The sequence below is a fragment of the Odocoileus virginianus genome, chromosome 14 (genome assembly GCF_023699985.2).
Source record: "Odocoileus virginianus isolate 20LAN1187 ecotype Illinois chromosome 14, Ovbor_1.2, whole genome shotgun sequence".
Classification (NCBI taxonomy): Eukaryota; Metazoa; Chordata; class Mammalia; order Artiodactyla; family Cervidae; genus Odocoileus; species Odocoileus virginianus.
Window position 1 is genome coordinate 31956775 of NC_069687.1, and position 9914 is coordinate 31966688.

General features: G+C 43.2%; 1 non-coding gene across 1 annotated transcript; it reads right to left on the reverse strand.

Moving 5' to 3' along the window:
* Nucleotides 1-3798: 3798 nt before the first annotated feature.
* On the reverse strand, nucleotides 3799-3870 carry TRNAC-GCA (transfer RNA cysteine (anticodon GCA)). Its single transcript has one exon. It is a non-coding gene; the product is annotated as a tRNA-Cys (tRNA).
* Between the last annotated feature and the right edge of the window lie 6044 nt (nucleotides 3871-9914).

A 9914-nucleotide genomic window follows, 5' to 3' on the forward strand; every position in this document is an offset into this window, starting at 1 on the left:
GCTGCTACTTTCCCCTGAGGAAACATAACACACAGCCAAGCGCACAGCTGCAGTTTGGGGTTGGAGCTGCAAGTGAACACGACCCAGCATTTGGAGTCGTGCACAGCAAGAAGGCAAAGCATAAACCAAGAGGTCAGACTTGAGGCTGAACCCCAGGTCTGCCACTTCACAGCTGGGTAGCAGGTGACTTCAGTTCTCTGGGCCTTTCTTACAGAAAACAAGGGTATATCAAACAATCTCAAAGGCTTGTTGAGAGGATTAAACAGGATGTAGAACACCTGACACAGTGGCTGGCCTGTAGCACCTGCTCACAAAACCCCTTTCAGGAGAACACCATTCAGGATATCCGGGGGACCGGAGAATTAGATGCCACACTCGAGAAGCTGAGAGAAAATATGGAAATGTCAGTAATACTTTCCTTCCAGGAAACACACAATTTACTTTCAACTCCGCCTTTAGATTCCTGCACAAACTATGCAGTGCATCTGAGGGAAAAAAGTGAATATCCAACCTTCAACCAAGGGCTTTGGAACAATGACTCCAAACAAACCCAAGCAAAATCCGACTTGAATGTCTTGTCTTTTTTTTTTTTTTTAATGTATTTTATGGAGGAAAAAATACATAAATAATTGAAAAGTTTATTCCAATACAACATTCTCCAAAACGACTGTGGAGAGAGCAACAAGTAAAAATCTTTAGGCTATATTCACTTTTCTTGACATTAACTCATATAGCACAACATTGTTGATTTTAAAATATTTACCACTGAAAACCGTTAAAGGCAAATGCAGCCAATATTTGTGTAAAGAGTCACCTCTTTCTCACAGTTTTGGACTCTTAAAAATATTTCTATAAAAAAATTAAGGATACCAAGGTTAATATTTTAGCAAGAGATGTCAGAAAGATCTTTGGTAAATACAAGATTTTTTCTTTGGTTCTTCAGACTCTGTAAGAAGCAAATATTTCCAAGATTTACCACCAGAGGGCACTGATGCCAAATTGAGTGACAGTAGCATACAGTGTGTTTGGCCTTGCTGTCACTGAAATACTCACATTTAAACAAAATGCCCCTTTTTAATTGAGCAAAACTTTGAATAAAAATATCTCACACTAGAATTGACTGAAAGCAAAATGTCTAACTATATGCCAACACTGATATAAACACAAAGTACTCAGGAATAGTATACGAACTGTTTTTTCTATTAGAGTATGTGGAAGTACAGAGACTTCCCACTGGTGGTCCACTGACTAAGACTCTGTGCTCCCAATACAGGGAGCTCAGGTTCGATCCCTGGTCAGGGAACTAGATCCCACATGCCACAACTAAAGATGGCACAAACTATGCAGTGCAGGCAAATACATGCATACATACATATATATATATAATAGGTATATATATATATAAGTGCATAAAAATTAAAATATGGCAGAATCAAGAACATGTTCAGAAAAACTGAGTTCCCACCTCTTGAGCCTACTTCTGTGTCCCTCTAGTTTTCCGCATTTGTACCACTTCCTGAGTTTGGGGTCTAATGAACTTCCTGAGGCTGTACTGCAAAGAATCGGTATCTAGACAAGATCTGAGTTTGCCTCCCAGCCTTTCCACATAATTGTGACGTTCACAAAGTCTCTAGGCCTCAGTTTCCTCACCTGTAAGATGGGAGTGGTGGCACTCAGCTTGCCAAGCTATAATAAAGTGTAGGAGATCATACTTTTAAAGTCTTTAGCACATTTTGGGTACCTACTTATTGCTGGAATTTGCTGGGATTGTATGTAAGACTCAGACATAAAAAGATCCTAAGAATGAAGTTCTTTTTTCTTTTTTTGGCTGCGCTGGGTCTTCCTCATTGTATGCCAGCTTTCTCTAGCTGTGGTGAGCAGGGACTACTCTCTAGATGTGGGGTGCAGGTTTCCCATTGAGGTGGCTTCCCTTGTTGCAGAGCACAGGCTCTAGGGCTCATGGGCTTCAGTAGTTGTGGCACATGGGCCTAGTTGCTCTTTAGCATGTGGATTCTTCCCAGACCAAGGATCAAACCCATATTCCCTGCATTGGCAGGCAGATTCCTAACCACTGGACCACCAGGGAAGTCCCTGAAGTTCTATTATTATTCATATATTACAGGCATGAAAACTGAGGTTATACAACATGCCAAAGGTCACAGAGCTACTGAGCAGCTGGGAGGTTTATAAAGCTCATGTTGTTTTGATTTTCCATAGCTCTTCCCTTCGGAGAGAAGAGGGTGGGTCAGTGGGCATTGTATATTATGCTTCTTTGTACTTCCAAGGGCTTCCCAGGTGGCACTAGTGGTAAAGAACCCACCTGCCAATGGAGGAGACCTAAAAGACACGGGTTTGAACCCTGGGTCAGGAAGATGCCCTGGAGGAGGGCATGGCAACCCACTCCAGTATTTTGCCTGGAGAATCCCAAGGACAGAGGAGCCTGGCAGGCTATAGTCCTTTGGGTTGCAAGGAATCAGACACAACTCAAGCGACTTAGCTCACAAGTACCTCCAAGGCTGACAAACATCTCTGATACTCTGTAAATGCCTGGTGGAGATGATCAATATGCATATGTAGTGTTCTAGGGGGGGAGAAATGAGATAAAAATACTATTTGCTCTGAAAAATCAAAAGAATTTTACCAAAGCAATGTATTGTTATCACCAGTATTATTATCTCTATCATTATGATAAAATGCATCACCAGTTTGGCAGATTGCAGGGTAATGATATTCAGAGACTGCAATTCAGTCTAAAAGGTGATGAATTTCTAGGAAATAGAAAGGGAGGCTAAGCTGGGGTCCAGGTGGCTCAGAGTTTCTGAACAGCGAGAGGAGCTGGGCCTGAGCAGGAGAAGGGACCAAAGGGAGCAGTAGGGTGCTGACAGGTAAGTTGGTCCAGGACCCAGCAGGCAGCCACACCTGGAGAAGCCCACCCGACCCCAGCCAGACCCAAAGAACAGTCTGAACCTGAAGGGGCTTCAGCCCTGGGGCCAGTGAGAAGATGTAACCCTTGTTTGCGCCCTGGTCTCTGTGTGGCCATCCTTGTCACTGCCACCATCACAGGTCCCTGCCATCAGAGACCACGTCGAGGCCATCTTTGTATTCCCAGTGCTAAACCTAATAGCTCGTTCCATGACTCTCTGCAGCCTGAAAAATGAAAGGCCCACACTCGCCGCCGCCACCACCGCAGGAAGAGGATTTTGCCAGCGTCTGTCCTGAAGCATCAGCATCAAGGGCTTTCAGCCGCAGCTCCCTCAGAGCTCTGGGACTGTTGTTTTCTTGCTACACAGGCAGTAAGAAGCACAGGCCTGCGGCTGCTACAGCAAGCCAAACAGAAGCTAATTACAGCAACCTGAACCTGCCATGACTAACAGGCTTATTTAATTTCAAATGTTTGTTTGTTGACCTACAAAAATCAAATACAGCAACCTCACAGGCCAGGCCGCCACTGGGGCCCTGGGAGCAATGTCTGTATGCAAAGCAATTACGTCGGCCCTGTCCAGGCAGGGGTTGGAGGCACCATGATACCTGGAATAGGACTCACTCTGGAAACATGTCAATTCTGTGGGGAATGTGGTTCAACTCGGGCAGTGAATGAAAGACGTGAAGCTGGCCACAGAGGGCCCTCAGCCAGTGAGGGCACTCCAGCATGAAGGCTGAAAAAAAAAAAGCCTTAGTCACTCAGTCGTGTACGACTGTTTGCGACCCCACAGAATATAGCCCACCAGGCTCCTCTGTTCATGGGATTCTCCAGGCAAGAACACTGGAGTGGGTTGCCATTTCCTTCTTCAGGGGATCTTCCCAACCCAGGGATCGAACCAGGGTCTCCTGCATTGCAGGCAGATGCTTTACCATCTGAGCCACCAGGGAAGCCAGCATGAAAACTAATTTGGGGAAATAATGATACAGCTCACGTCACCGAAAATCTATGCATCATGTCCCTCATGTACATTATTACATCTGTCCCTTCCATCTTTATGAGATAGATATTAACTATTCCAAGTTTACAGGTGAGCCTCTGAGAGGTTAAATAAGTTACCCATGGTCATACTCTTATGGTAATAACAATATAACAAATATTGGGTACTTACTATAATTCTGACCTGAGTACTTATTATAAGGCCATTTAGTCTTAATGCTAATTCTATGAGGCAAAGATTATTATTAACCCCATTTTCCAGATGAGAAAACCAAGGCTTGGGGAGGTTAAGTAACATGCCCAAGATCACAAACAACTACTAGGTGGCAGAGGCAGGGTTCCTGTGATGATAATAACAGTTAATATTTGTGGCAAGTATGTTAATCCATGACTTTTGTCATTTCAATCCTCCCAACAGCCTGGTGAGGTGAGAACCAGTATTCCATTCAATAGATGAAGGAACTGAGTCTGGGGGAGACTAAAGAAATGTATCTAGGGAGTAAGAATTTCTACATAGACAGTTTTATCACTCAAGCCTGAGATCACTGTGCTATGCTAGCTCCTTGGTCCAGGCATCCTCAGATCATAGGATGTGAACTAGGCTTCAGACTCAGCCTACATAGCTTCACAGCCTGTCCTGCTTTCTGGCTCTCGATTACACAGCCCTCCAAGTGAGGCTCTTGTCTAACAATTGCCCTTGAAGTCTAAGCACGATATGCACGGGCTACTCCAATCCAAGGGCAGCCAAAGAGAAGGGAAAGTGCATGGGGCTAGAAAGAGATGGGAATGAGATGGGGAGGACTGCGGCTATAAATTAAAGCTCATCGCTCATATCAACAACCAGCCATTCCTATTCTGGCCAGAGGAAGGCGCAGTCACCACTGGTAGCAAGGTGCCAACCAAGCAACGGGATTTGGAGCAGGCTTGTTTTTAATATTAAAGATGTTAATGGACACTAATATTTACTGAGCACCAATTAGGTACAAGATATGGTTCTAGGTTCCCATTCTCTCATCTATCACATCCCCATTTCACGCAAGAGGTAACCGAGGCCCAGAAATCTAGAAGACCTGCCCAATGTGACAGATAAGGAGCAAAGCCAGCACTGGAATCCAGCTCTCACCCTAGAGCTCACTGAAGCCGAGCAGTTTCTGCCACTGACATCACCAGCGGGGGTGAGCTAACTTAATGCCTTGGTTAATTAGTTTTCATCATCGACTAAATGAGCTCAGAAGTTCCTCTCTTATAAAGGAATTCCCTCCCTCTCAGGGAAGGAAAGTATTAAGGCAGTTCTTTCTTTAAAAAAAAAAAAAATGCCAATGGCTTTAAAATTTTCCAAGCTGTCACTAAATAAATATACCTGTCACAGAAAGGATGCAAGACTCTTAAAGAAGACAGCCCAACATCAAACCAAAATACACCTCCACTGTCCATCATAATCAATGTGAAATGGAATTGCATCACCTCTCATGAAAATGTGCCATTATACACACACCCCCCTTCACTGCCCTACAATTAATAGGCATTCCTCTCAGTAAGGAAGCAGGCGGGTCTGCATGTACTGAATGTGTGTGTGTGCATGCTCAGTCCTTCAGCCGTGTTTGACTCTTTGTGACCCCATGGACTGTAGCCTTCCAGGCTCCTCTGTCCATGGGATTATCCCAGCAAGAATACTGGAGTGGGTTGCCATTTCCTCCTCCAGGGGAACTTCTTTTCTCAGGGATCAAATCACTGTCTCCTGCGTCTCCTGCATTGGCAGGCGGATTCTTTTACCACTGAGCCACGACTGGCTCTGAATAGTGTGCAGTTAAATTCCAAGGTTTATTTAATGCATTATAACTCCCCTACCCTCCATAAGCTGTTTCTGCCCAAAGTATCAGAGGGTTCCTAGGGAAAACCCTAAGAGATTCAATAGGAATTCTTAGAAGCCAATGTGGTCTGTTGAAAACATCTAGCACAAGCACAAAAGGCGATGCAGAAGTTTCCCAGAAGTTCCCCGACACAAGACAGAAAAAGGCCCTACTCTTCCCCCAAGGGAGAAAAACCCAAAATGTTCGTGTGTATTTGCTATCTTTGCTTGAACTCAGGAAACACATTTTAATTCACATTTGCCTACCTCGGAATCACAATATCAAGATAAAAAATTGCTAGCAAGTATTTCCTCAAAAATATTCATTTCTGAATGCTTTCAAGTAACACTAGGATCTGACTATAATAGTAACAAGTTTGCACTAAAGTGCACGTATTTAGCCGTTCTGTGTGATGGGTTTATTACTGTATATGCCGCTCAATCCCCAGAGATTGTCACTTAATTAAATTCAGAGAAGTCTTCATGGATAGATTCCTAATTTAATGTTTCTATGCCAAGAGTCTCAGAGGTCTCATTTCCTTACAGAAAATTCTACTGCCACAAAAAGAGAGATTAATGAAATCAAACAGCTACTATCTCTCCTGAAACTGAGATGTGCTTGCATCTGAACTCTGGACTTAGGGCCTAGGTTGAAAGAACACCCTACCAGAGGGGAAACCTCTTTTCTCCACCCACCTGAGCGCCTCTCAAGGCCATTGTATGTCCAGCCAGGAGCAGCCTTTGATCTTAAAACTCCATAGAGATATTGCAGGGTTATTGGAACTGCAGCCTTTGAAATTCTCACCAACACATTTCTCCATCCCATCCACCATCTTGGCAGAAATTCTTGTAAAACTGATGAAAAAATAGTCAGTGTCAGATCTTATGAAAACTTTCACATGGAAGGAGCTGTGTGTGGCATTTTGAAGTCCTAGGGACAGTTCCAACTTCTGGTCATCCTGTCCGGTTTTTTAATTTTTCTAACATGCTAACAAGAATGTCTAACCTCTAGAGTGCAGAGTTGGACAGCTTAAAACAGAACACGAGTCCTGCACACTGTCCCACCCACATCCATCCTGCTCTGAACATAGCTCAACCTACGCTTATGGGAGTAAAAAGACTTAGCTTTTGAAAAGGATCTTTAATAAAGCAGATAATTGTCTGTTAAACTGGCTATCAACCAGAGAGGCTTATAAGAACTAAACTGCTTACGAATGCATAATGGTTGTTATTGTTTAAAATAATTTTGAAGTTCTATGATGCTGTTGCATCCCCCTGCAGCCACTCGATGTCTGTAGCCCTCGGCTTCTATTTCCACAGTGACTCTGGCTGTCCGTCTCTTCTCTTCACTGCCCTTTCTCAGAGGAGAATTTCATCCTGTCTCACCTGGTCTGCCATCATCATCTGCTAACTGATCCTCTCACCATTCTCCCCTCCACATCACACAGTGCCGTGTTATTCGTCCTAAAGAATGGGTCCAGTTTTGTCATTCCATTTGTTGTCATTCCTCTGCTCCGGTACCTTTAGTAGCTCCCACAGACTGCTCAAGTCTTTGATCTGCCATTGAGTCCTCACCACGAGGTGATCCCAACAGCTACCTTCCTCAACTCACCCCCAGCACCCACCTTCATACAGCTTCCTGTGATTTCCTACCTTCCACCCTTTACTCTCGAAACTCCCAGTCACCTTCTTGCTCCCATTTCTGCCTGTCAGGACACCACCACCATCTTTTCAAATAAATGCTACCTCCCTTATGCAGGTTCTTCTGACTCCAAGTCCACTGGTCCCTCCAAATCAATTCACACCAGATATGACCTTGCCTGCCTCGAATCTCCATTACACTTTGCACTTTTCTGAAAATGACATACTTTATCCAGGACGAGAGCTCTTTGTGAACTTGCCATAACCACAAATACTTTACAGTGTCACAGCAAACTTCCATTCTTATAATGCTTAGTACAATGTGTTAAGCACATAACTAATGCCCCAGAAACAGTAGTGGGTGCTATGGAGTGAAGGTATCCACCCAAAATCTGTATTTTGAAGCCTTAATCCCTAATGTGATGATATTTGGAGGTGGGATCTTTGTGCGGTGCCTCAGTCGTGAGGGTTAAGCCCACATGAATGGGATTAGCACCCCGTATAAGAAGAGACTGCACAAGAAAGACAATCTCTCTCCCTCCCATATGAGAACACCACGAGAAGCCAGATCAGAAAGACAATCCCAGTAGGTACCAAATCAACCAGCACCTTGAACTTGGACTTCTAGCCATCAGAACTGTGAAGAATCATTTTCTGTTGTTTAAGCCACCCAGTCTGTGATAAAATGTTATAGTGACTCAAACTAAGACAGTGGGTAAATCCATGTAGGTAAGCAATACACATTCATTTTGCTTTCAGAACTATTTAGAAGATTTTTGTTTTAATACTTAGTAATGTTGTTGTTTACATTGTTGCTGTTATTAGTCACTTCAGTTGTGTCCAACTCTTTGAGACCCATAGACTGTAGGCCACCAGGCTTCTTTGTCCATAGGATTTCCAGGCAAGATACTGCAGTGGGTTGCCATTTCCTCCTCCAGGGGATCTTCCTGACCCAGGAATCAAGCTCGCGTCTCCCGTGTCTCCTGCATTGGCACGTGGATTCTTTACCGCTGAGCCACCTGGAAACCCTAGAATACTTAGTAATAAAGAATGTTAAAACAAAGCATTATGCTGAAAGGCTTGAGAGTATGATACATGCAAAATTAAAAAATATCCTAATCAACGGAGCCCATAAGTGGGCTTGATGTTCTAATGTTCTAATATTTAACATTGTGAATGCTGCTATTTAATCTGAAACCAGCCTTACATCTCCATCTCTAATCCTTGTTCCTTTCCTCTGTAGAGTTTCTTTATAGGCTTTTTTTCCCCAACTCAAGTTGGTACTGAATTTTTGGCACTTACAAACCTATCACTTTAGAAAAGGAGCTCAAAAAGTAATAAGCAGGTCCAGATTTGGGTTCAGTGCCCAAAATAAAATGCAATTTCTCTACTTTAATCGGATCCAGCCAAATGGCCAGTCCAATATGCAACATATGTCCAGCCAACTGGTTGGAGTCCATGCATTTGGTTCCTTCTGTAGATTAATGAGATTATGGCATTGTTAAAAAGAGGCAGAAAATGCTAATTTGACATCTACCATGATATACTTTACAGTTTTGGGGGTTTCTGCATTTTAAGACATTTTTAATTACTTTGGTGTGCTGTGCCAATGAGGACCATATGCCCACTCCTGTCCCTCCCCGGCTGTCTTCATTGTCACCTGCACATTCCCAGGCAATGCAGACTGTCGAGAACTTGCTTGTCACAGCTTCTGTTGAGATGACTCAAAGGGCAGCCTTCTCTTACACTCGTGCATGCATTTTCTGGCTAAAGCTGTTTCAGAAAAAAAAATAAAAAGTCACATATTCAGAGCTAAAGAATTAATTGACCTGTAATGAAAACTGAGTTCCAAACAAAGGAGTTCACCTAGCTTTAAGAGAAAGCCAGCTACAGAGCAACACTTGCTAAAAGTACATTCCTCTGTGACTTGGGAAAAATTGAAATTTCACTCATATGATGTACATTATCTACATTAAAAAAAAGTCACTTGTGGTTCTGCAGTTTGTCACTGAGCTGTGTGCTCTATGTTCCCCCAAAACGCTGTTGGGAATGATTGATGCGATGGGTCTTAACATACAGGATATTAGTTCAACTTTTGCAAATGCTTCTGAACACTCAGAAACTTCAGCAAAGCAGAGCTGTAACTTCCTCCTTCCATTCTCAGAGAAGCCTCATCTCCTAAATCATCTCCTTGAATGGTGATGGACTTCACGTGGAGAGGGTGCTCAGGGTGAAGGTCAGCACAACTTATTTGTCCAAAGCCCTTCCTATAGGCTCACTTGGGGTTGAGGGCGAATACCTCAAAAACAAACAAAAACAAAAAAGTATACAAGCTAAATCATGAAAGTTGGATACTTGTGAAGTACCTCCTAGGTGTCAGACATCATTCTGATTAATTCATTAAATCCTCATAATCAGATTATGGGACAAATACGTTTATTATCTCTTTCTTACAGAAAGAAAGAAATGGAGGTACAGAAACATTAGGAAATTTTCCTATGGTCA